The sequence below is a fragment of the Aquarana catesbeiana genome, linkage group LG01, assembly GCF_042186555.1.
Source record: "Aquarana catesbeiana isolate 2022-GZ linkage group LG01, ASM4218655v1, whole genome shotgun sequence".
Classification (NCBI taxonomy): Eukaryota; Metazoa; Chordata; class Amphibia; order Anura; family Ranidae; genus Aquarana; species Aquarana catesbeiana.
In genome coordinates this window covers 643,750,043-643,770,282 of record NC_133324.1, presented here as the reverse complement: position 1 = coordinate 643,770,282, position 20,240 = coordinate 643,750,043, and the positions used below count along the sequence as shown (strand labels likewise).

The 20,240-nt window shown below is 39.8% G+C and overlaps 1 protein-coding gene across 16 annotated transcripts in view; it reads right to left on the bottom strand.

The window, feature by feature from the left end:
• BMPR1B (bone morphogenetic protein receptor type 1B) overlaps window positions 1-20,240 on the bottom strand; it is a 700,361-nt gene that overhangs the window by 283,886 nt on the left and 396,235 nt on the right. For all 16 annotated transcript variants that reach the window (XM_073601167.1, XM_073601124.1, XM_073601147.1 and 13 more), the window contains one exon: window positions 5,166-5,236. The gene's annotated coding sequence lies outside the window, so the exon portion shown is untranslated. The remainder of the gene's footprint in view (window positions 1-5,165; window positions 5,237-20,240) is intronic.

The window sequence follows — 20,240 nt, the reverse complement described above, 5'->3', positions numbered from 1 at the left end:
GATGGCACTGATAGGTGGCACTGGGGACAGTTGGCACTGATAGGTGGCACAAGGGACAGATGGCACTGACAGGTGGCACTGGGGACAGATGGCACTTATATTAATTGTATGTGTGTCACCGGCGCAAAAACCACTACTATATTAAACGTATGTGTCAGGGTTGCTGCATTCAAAAAAAAAACTTCATTGAGATGAGCTAGAAATACTGGTTGGTGTGTGTGAATGCGCTACTCCCATAATACCCACCACTTGCAATATTCTCTTCCTGTTAATCCAAAAAAATCACTTTGATAAAATAATAAAATATAAAATCATGTACATAATCTTATAACTCTAAATCAAACAGAAATATGACCATAATCCATCCAGTACATGAAAAAAAGTCCTTCAAACGTGCTGCAAAAAACTCCCAGCAGCCTCTACGCGCTTCGCATCATAGAATGCGTCATCAGGAAGCAGCTTCCTGATGACGCATTCTATGATGCGAAACGCGTAGAGGCTGCTGGGAGTTTTTTCACATCAGGTGACCGGACGTGAACGGGAACGAGGCTCAGAGCGCAAGCCGAGCGTGGAGACCGCAATACAACACCAGGCAGACCATGCAAACAGCCTAGTACCCGTCCATAACTGCTGGATAAGCTTTGTGCCGGCTCGAGGGCACTTTTAAATGTGAGTTGATACTTTCTCTGTGAATTTTAAATAAATAGTTTAAGCATATTGCGCTATGATCGTTTTTGTCCCTTATGCTTTCCAATGAGGAACATTAAAGCCCAAGTTTAGCCGGTGAGGAGTGTTACTTAGGTGGAGTGGTTATCCCTTGAATGAACCAAAGGCGCATCTTTAATTAAGCATCTGGTGAGTGGCCAATCTGAATGGTGGAGGTGTTTCACTCAGTCACATATGATCACTGAAGGAACATAGGAGCACGCCAGTCACAATTAATTATCAAAGGATTTTTTGCAGCAGGTTTGAAGGACTTTTTTTCATGTACTGGATGGATTATGGTCATATTTCTGTTTGATTTAGAGTTATAAGATTATGCACATGATTTTATATTTTATTATTTTATCAAAGTGATTTTTTTGGATTAACAGGAAGAGAATATTGCAAGTGGTGGGTATTATGGGAGTAGCGCATTCACACACACCAACCAGATGGCACTTATAGGTGGCACTGGGGACAGGTGGCACTGGGGACAGGTGGGCATGTGTGTTTTGTGTTAGTGTGGCACTGTGTTAGTGTTCAAACACTAACGCAGCTGCAGGTCACTCTCCCTCCTCACACGCGGTCTCTGTGTGAGGAGGGAGAGCCGGCAATGAGAGATGATCTCATATGTTTACATATGAGATCACCTCTCATTGGACACTCCGATCGAGTGCTAAATGGTCGCTGTGATTGGCCATTTAGCACGATCTGTGATTGGCTGTGTTCAAGGGACACGGCCAACACAGACTTGCCCCGATGCGTGCCCGCAGTGGCGCGTAGGGAGGAAGTAAACAGGAGGATGTCCAGGGACGCCCTCCTGGCAATTGAGCGCAGCGCTGTAGCCGTCTTTCGGCTATAGCATAGGCGCGTAGTGGTTAAAATCCTCTCCTTTATTGGTAAACGTTTATTTTAAAAAAACATGTTTGAAGTGATAATTGAAACATTAAAAAACACCAAGACATGGGCATGTACCAGATAGTCAAATAGATTAAAAAAATGCAATAACAATGTTTTGAATCCCCCATATATCAAGAAATCAATGTATGCAAACATTTCAGGAGCATACAGCTTTTAAACAAAAAAAGGCAACCAATAAAGATGATACTTTTGATAGGAACAATTATTTTCCTGATTTTTTATTCAGCTGCCCACTAAAGGACACTACCTTCTGCATCTCATAAGCCTCGTTAAGCCTAAAATGGATGATTTTAAGCTACATTTGGCTTCACAGTAACATTAAATGTGTCAAATATTGTATAAATATGGGAAGTGTTACCGTAACATATGAGAAACATAGAAGAGCAAAAGCAAAAAAGACCAAGTGATCCATCGAACCTGACAATTTATGTTTCATAGGGGAGTGGGGCTTTTTTTCAAACATTTTTAGGTAAAGATAGACTCATATTTATCCCTAACAAGTTCAAATACCCTTACTGTTAACTGATTCGATACCTCTGCTGGAAGTCTTTTATAACCATCAACTACTCTTTCAGTGAAACAATACTTCAAGAGTTAACTTCCCTCCTGCTAGGTTCAGGTTCATGTCCCTGTGTTCTTAAACTCTGCTTCATATTGAAAATAATTTTAGCCATAGATAATATTGAATGTTAGCAATGCTGTTCTTTTAAAAACAGAAGGATTGCGTATATAGGTATAAACAATTTTTGTTTGCATACATGGTTTCCATAACAATCCCCAGTCATTTCAAATTATACCAAAAACTCAACAACATAGCATACATCATCACGGAGCAACCACAGACACACATCTCTGAACAGGAAAATGTTGCCAAAGTTCACTTTGTCTGTGAGTTACAAGACATGATACTCACTCTGGCCCAGGTAATGCGTTTCTGAAATGCAGTGTTTTTGCAAGGCATACGTGTTCCTGAGTTAAGGTATGACACATATACAGGTCATGTTCCAATGTATGGATCTCTTGTGTTACACCTAACCTTAAGCTTATATTACAGCATGGGTGGGAGTACACAAACACAGGGGCTAATGATGTCTGAAACATTAATGTTCATTGGAATCTGTTCAAATTTTATTTTGTGCAATGGAAAGAAAAACACCTTAGAAAGAGCATTTGTTCAGTACATTTTCTATGCCTGCTGATGCTTTTGGACATTATAATAAAAAGACATAAAGCATGAGAAGATGGCCCAGGTGTTCTCATTCAAGGCTCTTTTCACCCCAGGGCTGCTATATAAGGACACTTAAGGCATTAGTCAAAAGTTGTCATATGGATATAAATTTCAGCCATGGCCTTAAGCTTCAAGCTACAATAAATCATTTGTTATAGACTTTATTGGTAAAATTCAGGCAGCCCTGAAGTTTGTGAATAATATTTATAGCAGATGACATACAGTATGGTTTTAAAGTGCACAAGACACATTATTAAAGTGTGTGACAACGATCCTTAATACATTGCATGCTACCATAATATATTAAAAGGAGAGCCTTCTGTGAACTTTTTAGCTAGGTAGAAAAGATCCGCTTAACTTAATTATTTTAAATAGTTAATGTTGTTTCTCTATAGGGAGAACAACCATATACAGTATACTATATATTCAATCTCTAATGATGTAAAAGACCCACAATGCTCATGCTGCCAAATGACTTAGGTAAGCTAGTCCTTAAAGTGGTTGTAAAGTCAGAAGGTTTTTTAACTTAATGCATTCTATGCATTAAGATAAAAAGCCTTCTGTGTGCAGCAGCACCCCTCGCCCCCCCTAATACTTACTTGAGCTCGATCTCTGTCCAGCTATGTCCTTGAGTGTCTCAGCCATCCAGGACTCTCCTTCCTGACTGGTTGAGACACAGCAGCAGCGCCACTGGCTCCCGCTGCTGTCAATCAAAGTCAGTTAGCCAATCAGGAAAGAGGGGATGAAGCTGAACTGCAGCTCTGTGTCTGAATGGACACACAGAGCTGCAGCTCGGCTTGGGTGCCCCCATAGCAAGCTGCTTGCTGATGGGGCATTTAACAGGAGGGAGGGGCCAGGAGAGCCAAAGAGGCACCTGAGAAGAGGAGGATCTAGGCTTCTCTGTGCAAATCCACTACATAGAGCAGGTAAGTATAACTTTTATTTTTTAGAAAACAAAAACAAGATTTTACAATCACTTTAAGTCACATCATGCAGCTTGGAAGCAGACATTTTTTAATCATGTCAAAGAAGAGGTACTTTTTGGTTCAAAATAACAGCACAATTTGGTACTGCTGACTTTTGTCCTACTGATTCCTGCGTAGTGTGAATTTAAATTAATAAGTATAACTTATTAAATGGACTTTGTCATGGGAGATGTTTGGGGCTGCCATTTCTGGCCTTCTTCTATGGATTTTAGTTGCTGAAGCTTTGGACTCAATGCTTTCTGAATTAATAACTTAAAATAAGTGTGAAGATATAGAACTCTGTCACTTATTAATAGCTAACATGCATCTTCTAGTTAAGGGAATTGACATATATAAGCAAGACACAGCCAGGAAACTAGCATTTATGTTGAAAGGCTACTAATGGCATCTGTCATGTCCCTAAAGACAGATTCATTTTAGGGCAGCCCAAACAGGAGATGTATGAAGGGCAGTAAATGACAGCAATATAAAATCACTCTTCACTGATCTGATTTCTATAAATATACAGCTTATTTGTTACTACAACTTAGAGTACTTTATATACCTCTTTTTTTTGCTGTTTTATTGAATAAGCAAGTAAGCAGCACCAGATGCAAAACTCCCCAGGCTGTAAAATTCAGTAGCATATAAAAACAGTCATATATACTTTATATAACACAATGTAAAAGATTTAACAAACTAAAGTGTTTGTCAACATGAATCAATTATCATGGTACTCCAGTACAAGAAAAAAAAAAAGAAATAATACTAAAATATTAACACTGTCAATTTTAAAGGTAAATGTATGGTATGTAAAAAATGACTGTATTACTTTAAACCATATACTTCAGGTCAGCACAGGAAGCCTGGAGCATCCCATGCTGACAGCAATCTGTGTTTTCATGCAATAAGTGAAATGCCATCATTATTACTGGCAACTCACTTAATACACTTCTATTTAGCAACATTACAGTTTTACATGTTTGATAAGGTAGTGTCCACCAGGTAGCCACTTATGAAGAAATTAAAAGAACAATGTATTCCTTTGAATGGTTACACGTAATTTTAAATAACAATTCTAAATAAATTTATTTATATTAAAGTAAATGAAATGTTTTGACATTTATTGTAAACAAATTATATATATATATATATATATATATATATATATATATATATATATAAAATATTTTACATATACATGTATTTTTATGTGCTTTTTAGGCAATTTGGTTATGAAAAATAAATAAAAAATATATAAAGTAAACTTGTTATAATGGCAAGGCACAATATTTTAGCAGGACACCTGCTGCACTGACTAGGCACAATTAAGACAAGAGGTCACTTACAATATAATTCACACTCCTCTTCTCATTGCCTGTAGCAGGACCGTCTTGAATTCAACAGGGAAAGCCAAAACCTGAAGATTACAATAAAAAAAAGGGAAAATCAGAACCATCGGAGCTTCTTGCTGAAGATCTCTAGCCAGCCACTTGCTGATTTCTGTGAGTCTCCTAAGCTGCAGTGTAGCGGTCTATAAATATTGACCCTAACACTTGCTCAGTACTTTACTTGCTCATGGAACAGGTCTGTGTTACCGTACACCATGGTAATACTCAGATGAAGTTCTCAGCTGCTCAGACAAAGCAGTGGATTGGCTCACTATCCTCCAACAGAGTGCCTGCCTGGAAATACCATTTCACTGCCAGCTATACAGATGCTGTATGCCTTTCCAGGGGCCCAAATCAGGAGAAGGAATGAAACATGCATGCTCACCTTTTAAAGGGAAACAACTGAATCAACCTTTAGTGCAAATATCACTTGCATAGAACAGCAGATGTCAGAACATGGTATACTGCTTTGCCTCCCACGCTGCCTAAAACCTACAGTCTCAGGCGAATGAATAGTATTTGATTCCATTGCTGTCCTTTGGTACCCATGCAGTGAACTGGGAGGGCTTAGGGGAGCTGGGCAACTTGCCCACTAGAGGTAATGTTCCAGATTTTAGTTTAAAATAAAATAGAAGTCTAGTCTGGTATTTTCCAACACATGCTCTATAAATTGTATATAATGCCAGTACAAGATGACTGGCACTTGCTACTTTACTTAAACAGGTGGCATGAGGCACTGCTTTTCATTCTGCCAAACCACTTTATACAAAACAATTTCTACTATTTTTGTACAGCACAAAGAATGTATTCATTTATTCTGATATTTAGAATTATTAAATCCTGCTTAATCACAGTATATATTTTCAAATCATATATACAGTCAGGTCCATAAATATTGGGACATCGACACAATTCTAATCTTTTTGGCTCTATACACCACCACAATGGATTTGAATTGAAACGAACAAGATGTGCTTTAACTGCAGACTTTCGGCTTTAATTTGAGGGTATTTACATCCAAATCAGGAGAACGGTGTAGGAATTACAACAGTTTGTATATGTGCCTCCCACTTTTTAAGGAACCAAAAGTAATGGGACAGTTGGCTGCTCAACTGTTCCATGGCCAGGCGTGTGTTATTCCCTCATTATCCCATTTACAAGGAGCAGATAAAAGGTCTAGAGTTCATTTCAAGTGTGCTATTTGCATTTGGAATCTGTTGCTGTCAACTCTCAATATGAGATCCAAAGAGCTGTCACCATCAGTGAAGCAAGCCATCATTAGGCTGGAAAAAACAAAACAAACCCATCAGAGAGAAAGCAAAAACATTAGGTGTGGCCAAATCAACTGTTTGGAACATCCTTAAAAAGAAAGAACGCACCGGCGAGCTCAGCAACACCAAAAGACCCGGAAGACCATGGAAAACAACTGTGGTGGATGACCGAAGAATTCTTTCCCTGGTGAAGAAAACACCCTTCACAACAGTTGGCAAGATCAAGAACACTCTCCAGGAGGTAGGTGTATGTGTGTCAAAGTCAACAATCAAGAGAAGACTTCATCAGAGTGAATACAGAGGGTTCACCACAAGATGTAAACCATTGGTGAGCCCCAAAAACAGTAAGGCCAGATTAGAGTTTGCCAAACAACATCTAAAAAAGCCTTCACAGTTCTGGAACAACATCCTATGGACAGATGAGACCAAGATCAACTTGTACCAGAGTGATGGGAAGAGAAGAGTATAGAGAAGAAAAGGAACTGCTCATGATCCAAAGCATACCACCTCATCAGTGAAGCATGGTGGTGGTAGTGTCATGGCGTAGGCATGCATGGCTGCCAATGGAACTGGTTCTCTTGTATTTATTGATGATGTGACTGCTGACAAAAGCAGCAGGTTGAATTCTAAAGTGTTTCAGGCAATATTACTTTTCATATTCAGCAAAATGCTTCAGAACTCATTGGACGGCGCTTTACAGTGCAGATGGACAATGACCCGAAGCATACTGCGAAAGCAACCAAAGAGTTTTTTAAGGGAAAGAAGTGGAATGTTATGCAATGGCCAAGTCAATCACCTGACCTGAATCTGATTGAGCATGCATTTCACTTGCTGAAGACAAAACTGAAGGGAAAATGCCCCAAGAACAAGCAGGAACTGAAGACAGTTGCAGTAGCGGCCTGGCAGAGCATCACCAGGGATGAAACCCAGCGTCTGGTGATGTCTATGCGTTCCAGACTTCAGGCTGCAACCAAGTATTAAAAAGTGAAAGTTTGATGGATGATTGTTAATCTGCCCCATTACTTTTGGTCCCTTAAAAAGTGGTAGGCACATATACAAACTGTTGTAATTCCTACACTGTTCACCTGATTTGGATGTAAATACCCTCAAATTAAAGCTGAAAGTCTGCAGTTAAAGCACATCTTGTTCGTTTCATTTCAAATCCATTGTGGTGGTGTACAGAGCCAAAAAGATTAGAATTGTGTCGATGTCCCAATAGTTATGGACCTGACTGTAGGTATATAAAAAAAAAATATATATTTTTTTTAATTATAATGGATGTTATGTTAAAGCATTATTAAAAGTTACTTTTTTTAAATAAAATAATAGATATGTTATACTCACCTGCTCTGTGCAATGGTTTTGTACAGAGTGGCCCCAAACCTCCTCTTTTGGGTTTCTCCGCTAGTAATGTCCACTCTTTCTTTTCAGTGTGTGCCCCCATAGCAAGCACTTGCTATAGGGATAGATATGTGGGCTCGCTCTTCAGCCAGACTCTGTGTGTCTATGGACACACAAATCATGTGGCTCAGGGCCTGTCCCCCGCTCCTTCCTTACAAGATTTGATTGACAACAGCAGGAGCCAATGGTCTGAGCCAGTGAGGAGAGAGAGAGAGAGAGAGAGAGAGAGAGAGAGATAGCAGTACTGATGCTCTCGAGCACAGACCTGCACCAAAATCAGGCTTTAGGAAGGATTATTTCACAAGTCTGGATGATTAAACTGTTTCTAAATGCAGAAGGTTTTTTTTATTCTAATGCATTCTATGCATTAAGATAAAAAAAACCTTCTGTGTGCAGCAGCCCCCCAATACTTACCTGAGCCCCATCTCAATCCAGCAATGTTGCACAAGAGCCTTGACTGTCCGGACCTCTCCCTTCTGATTGGATGAGACACAGCAGCAGGCGCCATTGGTGCCCACTGATGTCAATCAATGTCAGTGAGCCAATGAGGAGAGAGAGGGGGTGGGACCAAGCCATGGCCCCATGTCTGAATGGACATACAGAGCAGCAGCTCAGCTCAGGTGCCTCCATAGCAAGCTGCTTACTGTGGGGGCACTCGGCAGGAGGAAGGGGCCAGGAGTGCCAGGTACTTTATTATTTATTCCAGGTACTTATATAGCACCGCCAATTTACGCAGTGCTTTACATATAGATCGTACATTCACATTAGTCCCTGCCCCCAAGGAGCTTACGATTTAAGGTCCCTACCTCACATTTATACATACACATACTAGGGCCAATTTAGACAGGATCCAATTAACCTACCAGCATGCCTTTGGAGTGAGGGAGGAAACTGGAGTATATACAAAAAGAGAGCACTGATAGGAATCCCGCCTATTCAAGATAGTAGTACTCACCAAATTAATTTTGGGAGGTGTGATCAAAATTTAGACTACATCGACACTGAAAAAATAAAAAAACAAAAAGATCTCCACACACCTGCATGATGCAGGTGTGTGGAGATCTTTTTGTTTTTTATTTTTTCAGTGTTGAAAGAAATTGGAGTACCCAGAGGAAACCCACACAGGCATAGGGAGAAATTGTAAACTCCAGGTAGGTAGCGTCATGGTTGGGATTTGAACCAGCAAGCCTTTTTACTGCTAGGCGAAAGGGCTATCCACTACCCCACTTTATTTTTGGAGAGAATGTGTTAACGGAAAAACCTTTATCCTTTCCAATGACTTCCAGTTTTCAAAATGAAAATTATAGCTATTGCTCAGATAGCCATATACATTGCAATCTAAATGTAAAATTTCTGTACGATCTCCATTAGATTTATGATAACTATAATCTAAAGATCTACCTGTGACGGGAGGGCCCGTGGAACTCAGAATCCCTTGGAAAGTAGGGGATGCCCTTGTTTCAGCTCCCCATACACCTCTTATGTCTAAGTCACCCTGTGCTATCCTGGCACAGGGTGAGTGAGAAAATATATCTTGGACTACTTAAAATGGGACAGTAATATTTGTCCACAATATCTCCCAGGATGTATGTAGAGACTATTATTGGTTTGTTTGATTCTGAACTCAACATGTTAATTGTGTGAGCTGATCACATTGGCCTCCAGGACTGGCTAGGAGACGAACAGTCTACTCCTACTATAGTTTGTTGATGACTAGGATGAGGAGGGGGGAGATTGTTGTCTGTATTGATAATTGTAATTAGCTCCTGCTATTGTGTTTATACTACTGTGTGAAGCTCGGTGACCACAAGTCTGTGTCCTGCAGGTCATGTCTCTGAGTCATCTGGTCTGGGTAAATGATTTAGTAAACTAGCTCATGTTAATTAGGTTAATTAGGTTACAGGTGTATTGTTAGAGTAATATGAGCAGGAGGGGGGAACCTCATCTTCTACTGTATATAAGACTTGTATTCTGGTTCTAATAAAGATAGTCCATGTTAGCAAGTGTCGGTTTGTTTTGTGCTTATGAGTGGTTGGAATATCGGATATCTGAGTCCAGACTGGGAGGAAGTGGTATACTGACGGAAACACTCAAGCGGAGTATGGGACGGTCTGTGACACTACCTAACCAATACATTTGATTTGTATACAGAAAAGCAAGTTGCACAACTAGATTTTAATATGTACAATGTGCTTAACTCACTCTGTACACAAGAAGCAGTAATCACAACTGACTTCACCAAAAGTTTACTTAGTAAAGGAAAAAATACTATGTTATTCACTATTTGACCCAAATGCAGTGTTCAGATAATTATCAATATTTTAATGAAAGTCTAAAAAATGTCCTAAAAATTGTATCTAAAGGGCTTTATTTCAGGTAAAAGCACAGAAAATTCAAGAATTCTAAAGGCTTATTGGGCAGTGGTTTTTCTTCCTATAAATGTTTTTTATGTGCCCTCTGAACTTGCTAGAAAATTTGACTACTTCAACATGAGTCACTTCCCTAGTACAGTCCCCTCCCTCCTTTCACATCCTGGCCCTCTCCTGTTCTAGGAGGGTTGCCTGCCTGTGCTAACACAATTCCTCTGCTCCTCACCTCCCTACATAACCTTTGTCACAGTCAGGGGTCAGGCTTGGAGACCAGTAGTTATAGCAGTAGAGAGGCTCCCATTGACCAGCTGGATAAGTGACTCACCCGGGATTCACCAGCAAGCTGGGGTCCAGTAGCAGATATAGCAGGTAAGGATCAAGCAGATGCATAGTCAGTAAACAAATCAAATGTAGGTAACCAGTAGTTGCAGGTTGGGATCAAGAAGAAGCATAACCGAGGAACAAGCCAAAGGTCGGTAACGAGTGGTAGCAAAGATACAGACGGCAGAAGGAGTGATGAGAGCAAGATATTGGACGGAAAGAACACAATAATCTGGCAAACAGGAAGTACAGAGACATGGCTTCAATTATTAAGCTTATGGGAGGAGCAAAAAGTTCAAGGTTCATGAGAAACAAGACATAAACCAAGGCTCCCTAAGCAATTAGGCAGGGAGCTGTCCAGCATCTCAGTTGGCTCAGCAAGAAGGGTTACTGCCAGTCTCTGGTCTTTTGGATATATACAGAAGGGAGGCTTTTAAAGGCAAACAACATGCCTAAAATTAAATGCACATAAATTTTAAAGGAAGAGTGTTATGGAAATAAAGGGTATGGTGACAGGGTCTCTTAAATGTGTGAGTTATTAACTTTTCCAGATTACTTATTTTAATTGAATTAATTCATTTAATGTTGAGAAAAAGAAAGAAAATCACATTATCTATGGTTGCCTAATTGCCACAAGGTGGCTACCTTACAGGATAACAACATACAAGTCCTGAATAAGTTCAAACAGGGGTCTTTGTAACACTGGCAAAACTAGGTTTCATTTTAATTTTCAAATCACTATCACTTGTCCATCTATATCTTCATGCTTTATTTTGCTGAGAAAAACGCCTTCTAGCATTTCTGGCTGTGGCCATCTTGAGAAAGAGCAGGTGATTTGACCCAAACAATAAATGATTCATATAGCATTTACTTATTGGAATCCATATGCCATTAGGCCAGGCCTGCAAGCAGAAGGGTGTGTTTAGCTGAGAAAACCCCTCCTCCATCCCCCTCCCTTAAGACTCCTGAGGTATATGACATTATGTTGCCTAGGCCTGGAAACCAGGAAGTAACTGAAGAAATGTAAACAAAACAGTTTAAATCAAGGAAATACTATTTATTAATTGCAGCATAAAGATTAAAAATAGTCAATGTTGATTGACAGAGTTCAGTTCTGCTTCGCTTTAAAAAGGACAGACAGCGCAGAGACTGACTACAGATTTTCCAGAACTCCACCTCAACCCAGAAGACTAGAATCCATTAGGGTAATTTTCCTAAATAAGGGAAGTTAACCCCACCCCACCCCCTCCCAATAATGATTAAAACAAAGACAAAATGGTTCAGAGATGTAACTGAAACATCTTGTCTAAATAAAACTGGACTTGTCCCGCACAATGAGGATGTTCTGTTGCGAAGTTCTGGAGTGGAACTGAGCAAACAGAACTGTTTTGAAGGTGGATACCATCTGTCCTAGCACATGCATGCAGTTACCCAGGGAAGATCAAATTGAAAAACTTGACTTTGCAACTTCTCCAGGGGCAGAAAGACCTTTGCATTAAAAATATTCAGGAGAAAGCCAAAGAATGCCAAATGATGTGACAGAATAAAAGAAGAATTCTTGATGTTCAGATTCTATCCAAAGTTGTTCAAGGTCTGCAGTGTGATTGACATACTGGAGTCTAAGGTCAGAAAGGTCTGTTCACGCAGCAACAAAACATCTAGATATTCAATGACTGGAATACCTCTGAGATGAAGTCCCAAAGCTGGTGTGAGGACCTTTGTCAACACTCTCTGTGCTGTGAAAAGATTGACGGCAATAGCTCCTAACTGATAGTAGTTGTCTCCCATGTCAAAGTGAAAATATTGCTGGTGAACTGGAAAGATAGAAATGTGTAAGTATGCATCCTTTATGTCGATGGATGCTAAAAAGTCTCTGAGATGAAGGAAGGTAGTAAATGTCTGAAAAGATTCCAACCAAAGCTTTCATGGGGGTACAAAGGTGTTAAGAGCCTTCAAATCCAGAACGAGATGCAAGCCCATATTGTATTTCAGAACTATAAACAGGTTGAGTGAAAACCATGAAGCTCATTATCCTGCACCAGGATGCTAGTGGACATGAATGGTAGGTTTACTTTTCTTCAGTGTCACATATGTGATTTTGAATTGATTATTGTTGCCATTTATATTCCTCCTCCATATAACCCTGAGGTCCTTCTTCAGCTAATGTAATTTGTAAAGGTCTCTCCTTCACCTCCAATATTGGTGACTAGTGATCTTAATAATGTAATCAACCCAGAACAGGATAGATTTCCCTCTCCTCGCTCTTTACCTATAGATGGCCTCTCTTCTTTAGGGAGACTCTGTAGGGAATTAGGGTTACATGATATGTGGCGGATGTTACATCCTACTGAAAATTCATATACTTGCCATTATAAAACATTTGGTTTGCTCTCAAGAATCGATCTGGTGTTGTGCTCCTCAGACCTTGTCATGGCTTTTAAGGATGTGGTAATAGAACCAAGAGGTATCGCTGACCATTCCCCTGTAGTGTTTACTATGGCCTTTGGGCATTCAAGGTCTAATATCCTTTGGCGTCTAAATTCATTCTGGTTGGATTTATTTCCTGAGGATGGAGTCCTGTTGGACTACCTGGGGGTGTTTATCACTCAGAATGCAGGATCAGAACCTTCTAGAATAGTAAGGGATGCTCTTAAGGCCTATTTGAGAGCACTTTTGATTAAACAAGTTAGTAGCATTAAAACATGCTTGCATAAAGAGCTTGAACAGGACAAGGGGGAGGCGCTAGCAGCCGAGGCCAGATTTTTTTTTAGATCCCAGTTCAATCAATAAAATGGCCTGGGAAACCTTGCAGACTAAGTTAAGCTCGCTGTTGGTAGATAGGGCCATAAATAAACAATTCTTCCAGAAATGGCTGACCTGGGCTGAAGGGGAAGCAGCAGGCAAAATATTGGCTCAGGTCGTACATGCGCAATCAGGCATAACATCTGTAACGGCACTTAGGGATCAGGGTGGGCGGGTGTACACTAGCACAGGAGATATTTTGTCTATCTTCTCTTCTTTTTATCAAGATCTATATACATCTCGGGTTAACTACACCTCTGCTGAGTTGACTGCTTATCTTGAAAGGATTACTCTTCCAAGAGTATCACAGGAAGTTCACGAGATGCTTAACATCCCTTGACCTTATTGGAACTGGAAGCTGCAGTGGCTAGTTTTGCGAATAATAAAGCACCAGGGGTGGACGGTATTCCAGTTGAAGTTTCTAAAAAATATGGTGAAGTGTTGTTACCTTTCCTACTTAAAACATTTAATTCAGCTTTAGTGGAAGAAAGTCTCCCGGACTCAACATCCGAAGCCACGATTTTGGTTATCCCGAAAAAAGATAAAGATCCACTTTTTCCAGAATCATATCGGCCTATTTCCTTATTGTCAACAATCTTTTTTTTTTATGTTAAGAATATGTATGAGTTGATTTCAATGTTATAACATTTTTATTTACACACACATACACACATATATATATATATATATATATATATATATATATATATATATATATATATATATTCTCCTTTTCTTTTTCTTTTTTTGTGTATATGTTGTGATATAAAAAAAATGGAAAATAAAATCTGATTAAAAAAAAAAAAAAGAAAACCATAAAGCTTTTCATTTGGAGGAACAGGAACAATAAATCTCTGGTTCAATAATACCTGCATGGCTGAAAGAAGTTCCATCCAACATCGCTGAGACACGGCAGGCATGGGGGCAGACTCTGAAGTCCCAGAAGTCGAGGAAATGGAAGAAGGCTTGTGAGTCTGGGAACTGGCTGACCTGACTTGGAAGAATGAAAGGAAGGGTTGCTAATGCAGGATGGGAATGTGTTGACCTGTGCCACTGATCCCTAATTTTGCATAACTGGGTGAGTACTCATTCTGGTTTCATCCAGTGAAGAGGCAAAAGGTGGTTTCCTGTGAAGGGTAGGCAAAACCGGCCTTTCCTACAACTGTCACTCTGCTGACCAACATTTAAGCCATTTCGCTCAGCCAATCTGAAAGGGATTCCCGGATAGGACACAGCTGCCATCTAATACCACATTGCACATAACTTTTGACTCAATGGTCATTTGGTCAACACAATCAATAAAGTGAGGTTCAACATCAGCAACCACCTGATCCCTGCTGAGAGATTTAGAACAAGTCAGTCAAGATTGAAAGGCTGGTATCACTAAGGATTAGATGAACCAAAAATGTGCTTCCGACTTTTTGTTAGTAGAATCCTTAGAAGATTGAGTGTTTTTAAAAGGAATTGTCAGAGTCTTGTTAAGGCAAGACACTAGAGAGTCAACCTTGGAAGGTGTAGACCATTTATTGACAAAATTGATCTGTTTGAGTGTCTAGAACCATTTAGGGACAAGGAATCGATTGTTTTGTGTTTCCCAAGCTTTGTAAATAAGTTTGTCATACAGGGAATGAAGAGCAAACCCCTTTGCTGTATGCTTATTTTTATGAGAATCAAAGCTAGATGCCGTGGCAGGTGAGGTATTGGTGACATTTTCTAAATGTAATGGGGATGGAACAGTCATGATTAAGAAACAGTTTGCATTTTTTACAGTGACAAAAGCGTTGCCTGCTTGTAGGGTTTCTTCCTCATTCAGGGAAGGAAAAGATGCAGTGTCCAACAGTGAGTCCGCTGAAGGATCCCTGACAGAATCAGATACATTTTAAATCCCTGAGTCTGAATTCCCTGGTGTATTAAAGGTGGGCTTTTTGACTCTTGAAAATAGGAGGAGCAACATGATTCTAACCTAGACATGAAACCTCCGTAACAGACGAAAAAGCATTCATAGGAAGAAAAGGAGAGGGATGAACATGGCGGTGATGGCATCAGTGTGTAGGACAAGTGTCCTTATTTTCGGAGCAGCATATTTTGCTGTAATGCCCGGTACACACGGTCGGACTTTGTTCGGACATTCCGACAACAAAATCCTAGGATTTTTTCCGATGGATGTTGGCTCAAACTTGTCTTGCATACACAAGGTCACACAAAGTTGTCGGAAAATCCGATCGTTCTAAACGCGGTGACGTAAAACACGTACGTCGGGACTATAAACGGGGCAGTGGCCAATAGCTTTCATCTCTTTATTTATTCTGAGCATGCGTGGCACTTTGTCCGTCGGATTTGTGTACACACGATCGGAATTTCCGACAACGGATTTTGTTGTCGGAAAATTTTATATCCTACTCTCAAACTTTGTGTGTCGGAAAATCCGATGGAAAGTGTGTGATGGAGCCTACACACGGTCGGAATTTCCGACAACAAGGTCCTATCACACATTTTCCTTCGGAAAATACGACCGTGTGTACGGGGCATAAGTCTGACCAGTCTACCTTGATTTTACTGGGTATGCTATAGTGATGTATTTACTTTTATTATATTTTAAATAAATACTACACTATATTGGCACTTTGTGGGCTCCCGTTGGTGAGCTTTTTTTATGCAGCATGAGTGCTATCCTGATCCATCTAAATTGACAAGTCGATTAAGGCATGTTTCCAGTTGACCTCTGGTGAGTGTATGTGCTGGTGGAGGCTCACGGATGGTGCTTGTGGCTTTACAACACTGAGTGGAGTATTGATATCTCAGTTTAAAGCTATATATTTGCACACTTCTGGTGACTGTATAATTGAACTGTATCTGAATCACTGGACAACATTCTAAGCACATGTTGGACATTCACTTTTTATGAAGGACTTCTTTCTGTATATTTTTATTTTGGGACTATATCACTTTTTTAGATTTTTTATACATATATTTTTGTTGATTAATTTATATACTATATAGCACTGCACTTATGAGGGAAAATTAGAATGAAGACTGTGGCAAACTTGTCAGAACGGTTGATAATGCAGACAAGAGCCATGATGCGGCAAAGTATGCGGCATTCCAAAATCTAGTACAGATAGGTGGCACTGGTGGGCACTGACAGGTGGCACTAATGGGGCGTGGGTTTTTGACTAACACTCTGTACCAGATTTTTTTGCTGCTGTGACTTTCTGAAGACACGGAATACTGCATACTTTGCTGCATCACGGCTCTTGTCTGCATTATAAACCTTTCTGACAAGTTTGCCACAGTCTCCATTCTAATTTTCCCTCATAAGTGCAGCACTATATAGTGATTAAATACCACCAAAAGAAAGCTCTATTTGTGTGAACAACATTATAAAAATGTAATTTGGGTAGAGTGTTGCATGACCACACAATTGTCATTCAAAGTGTAAAAACTGAAAATTGGCCTGGGCAGGAGGGGGTGAAAGTGTCCAGTAGGCAAGTGGTTATAGAGAGACATCAGGCATCTATTGTACTCCATTGAAGCTGAGTGAGCACAGACCGTGCATGATTATCTTCTCCCTGGGCACTGATAGGTGGCACTGGTTGGCAGCACTGATGAGCAGGGCCTGAAAGGCAGTATGACTGGCATCACTAATGGGCACTTGTATAGCGCTGCAATGTGAACTGAATCGCCTCAAGGCACTGATTGGTGTCACTGATAGGCACTGATTGGTGTCACTGATGGGCACTGCTGGGGCCTTACTGTAATCAGGGCACTGGTGATCAGTGCCCTGATTACCTGTCCTTGTCTCCCCTGTGAGGAGATGCTGCTTATCGGCTCTCCTCGTCACACACTCTGTCAGTGTGTGAAGTGAGGAGAGCCAAAAAACGGCACTTCCACATTTACATGTGACCATTGGACACAGCCGATCACATGGTTAAGAAGCCGCGTCATCGGGGTCGCGCCGAGAGCGGCCATTCTGGGGTGCGGCACCGCTCCTCCGTCATTTGACGGTGGGCGGGCGGCATGTGGTTAAAGAGAATCTATCACCTGCACTATGCAGTCACATAAGGGGCTTATCAGCTCCCTTGAGATAGCAATAAGGGTAAGTTAAAAAAAAGAAAAACATTTAAATTAGTTTGAAAAAAACAAAGTTTAATGAAATATATTTAGAAAATGTCAAAGCCCCCTGACCCTACAGACATATAAATACAAATGCACTCGATGCGCACCTGCATGAAAATTATTGCGTAATATATATATATTAGGTATCGCTGTGCACACCGGAATGAAAGCAATAATTCTAGGGCAAACATTCACTGTTAACTATAAATGAATGGGCTTTTAAAGATTCACCTCTGAACAATTTTGTGTTTTTACTGTTTATTTGATATCCATTTACTGAACGCAACCACATCTTTTATAATTTACCAAAAAATTGGATATTATATTGTGTTTGTGTGGACTTACAATTTGAGTTTCAGTCATTTTTACTGAAAATATAGATTTCATCAACAGTAGCACAATAATTGTGTGACAAAAACTGCAAGTGACACCAATTTACAATTTAAAGGGTCCTTGCTTTCAGAAAATACACTTTATTTTGGAGGTTTTAAGTAATCTTTAGGTCAAAAATGTCAACTTTAACATGTGCAAAAAATGTCTCTGTCAAAACTGGATCCTGAAAAACTTTGATGATTGACAGCCAAACACACAGGCAGTGATGTGGACACCAAAAGAATATTCCTGCCTCCTATAAACAGATAAAAGGATCAAGACTGGGATGATACATTACCCCAGATTTAGGAGAAAAAAAGGCGCATTTAGGTAGGGTTCTTATCAGTCAGTGATTTGTTAGAGGGGGGTGAGGTAGGGGAAGCTTAGAGCACAGCTTTAGAAAAATATAACACAGAAACATACACACAATGCTTTATGGTATCTATTTTAATTACCTGCTAAAAAAGCATTAATAAAGCTACTACACTGTCATAGAGATTAATAATAAGACTTCAAATGTTGAAATTAAAAAAAAAGAGCATGCAGTATATTTTCTTATCTTTGAAAAAGACAAAATGTGCTTATAATATTAAAACTGTATAACTTAGCAGCTGCCAGCTATAGCTAGGATTCTTAGCAGTCCAATGGATTGCTGTTTAGAGCAGTAAATTATTTCTGCATATCACATGCTAATTTTGGCCACAATGAAAACACATTTAATAAGCCTCATCCTGCATGTAATCATTTCATTGCAGGAGATGATGGTTGTACACATCCAACAGGTGCGGTAATGATTCCTACTTAAATAGATGGCTTGGTATTTTAGTGACATGCAGGAATCTCATCTTAGGCATACTGGCACATGGTACAAATAAATAAGTAAAGAGATAAAGCATAACTTAAAGGCAAAAGTGTTTTATTTTGCAATTGTTATATAGTGGAGAGGGATTAGAATATATGTCAGGTTTTTATTGCTGTCTGATTTTGTAGGTTTTTATTGCTGTCTGTGACCACTTTAGAGAGATCCACAGTCTATTTGTGCTGTTTACCATTATCGTCAATATTGATGCTATAAGAAAATCCCAAATTTTGGGTTGTCCCCAGAGCAGGAATAGAGGGGACATTTTCTAATAAGGACACTAGTTTGGATGACCTTGGTGGAGACCAGGGTTTCCTTCACTTTGGAGGAATTTCCTCTCACTTTCTGTTTTGGCTATAGGACAAAATGGGGAGAAAGAAAAACAAGTTTTGTCTTCAGTTCTTCTTAAGTGTGTTCTTTAAAATATACATATACAACACATACAACCAATAAAACTATTTTTTTACAGAACTTGTCTCAATGGTTATCATTTATCAAAACTAAGGCTCCTTCTTATCACTAACTTGGTTCAGGTACAGCATCCCACATGCCTGTCCCTGAACTAGCACTTGTTTTGTGAATACTGCTTTGACCATACAGTACAATTTAGTGAAGAAGACTGAAAGACAGAAGAACTCACAATGAATACATTACATAGAGCATATTCTAACCCTAGGGCCATCCAGTGGGACTCACCACACTATATGGCTAATCCCCCTTTTCTCCCATATGACTGTGCATCACTGCTAGTAGGGTCCTTTCATGAGGGCGGCTTCCGTTCTGATTATCAGGGGATCCATGAACAGATTCCCTGCTGAATCAGAGCAGAACAGAACAGATGATACTTTTCTGACATCAATGTCAGTTCACCCTTTTTCCTCCTTCTTGAAAACAAAGCTTAACTGACCTATGTTAGGTCTATGGGCAGGCAGATGTAAACAGATATGTGTCTGTTTACATTATTTTACCAGATTCATTATGTTTAGGTTAAAAAAACTGGAAAATGCCACAAATTGGAGGTAATCAAATGTAAATGTATGTACATCTACCTTCCTGTGGACTGACATTTAACTTCCAATCAGATCTGCCCAAAAAACTGACATATGGATCTGAATGGAACAGCTTAGTGTGACAGCTGTGTAAAAGGACTTAAGACTAGCAGAATTTGAATCCATTGAATGACAGCTGTGAGGGTCTAATAAAACAAGAATGAAAAAAACTCATATCCCTTGCTTAATGCTATCCCTTTGCAAGCTCACTTAATGCCATACTGGGAATTTCATTCCGGTGCATGAGGCTCTAGCCTTTAGCTGCGGCTGGAAGGTAAAGGTGCACCATCCAGCCCCACTTATGGCAGGCTGTCAAACACTGAGAGTCTGACAGTTGCTTTGGCTGGATCGGGTTGAAGGGTACTCTTATAAGTACTTCTATTTAGGGCAGTATGCACCCAGGGATGAATGTCGCAAACACATTGTGTATAAGCGCATCTCAGATGTTAAAGTGATTCTAAAGGCAGAAGTTT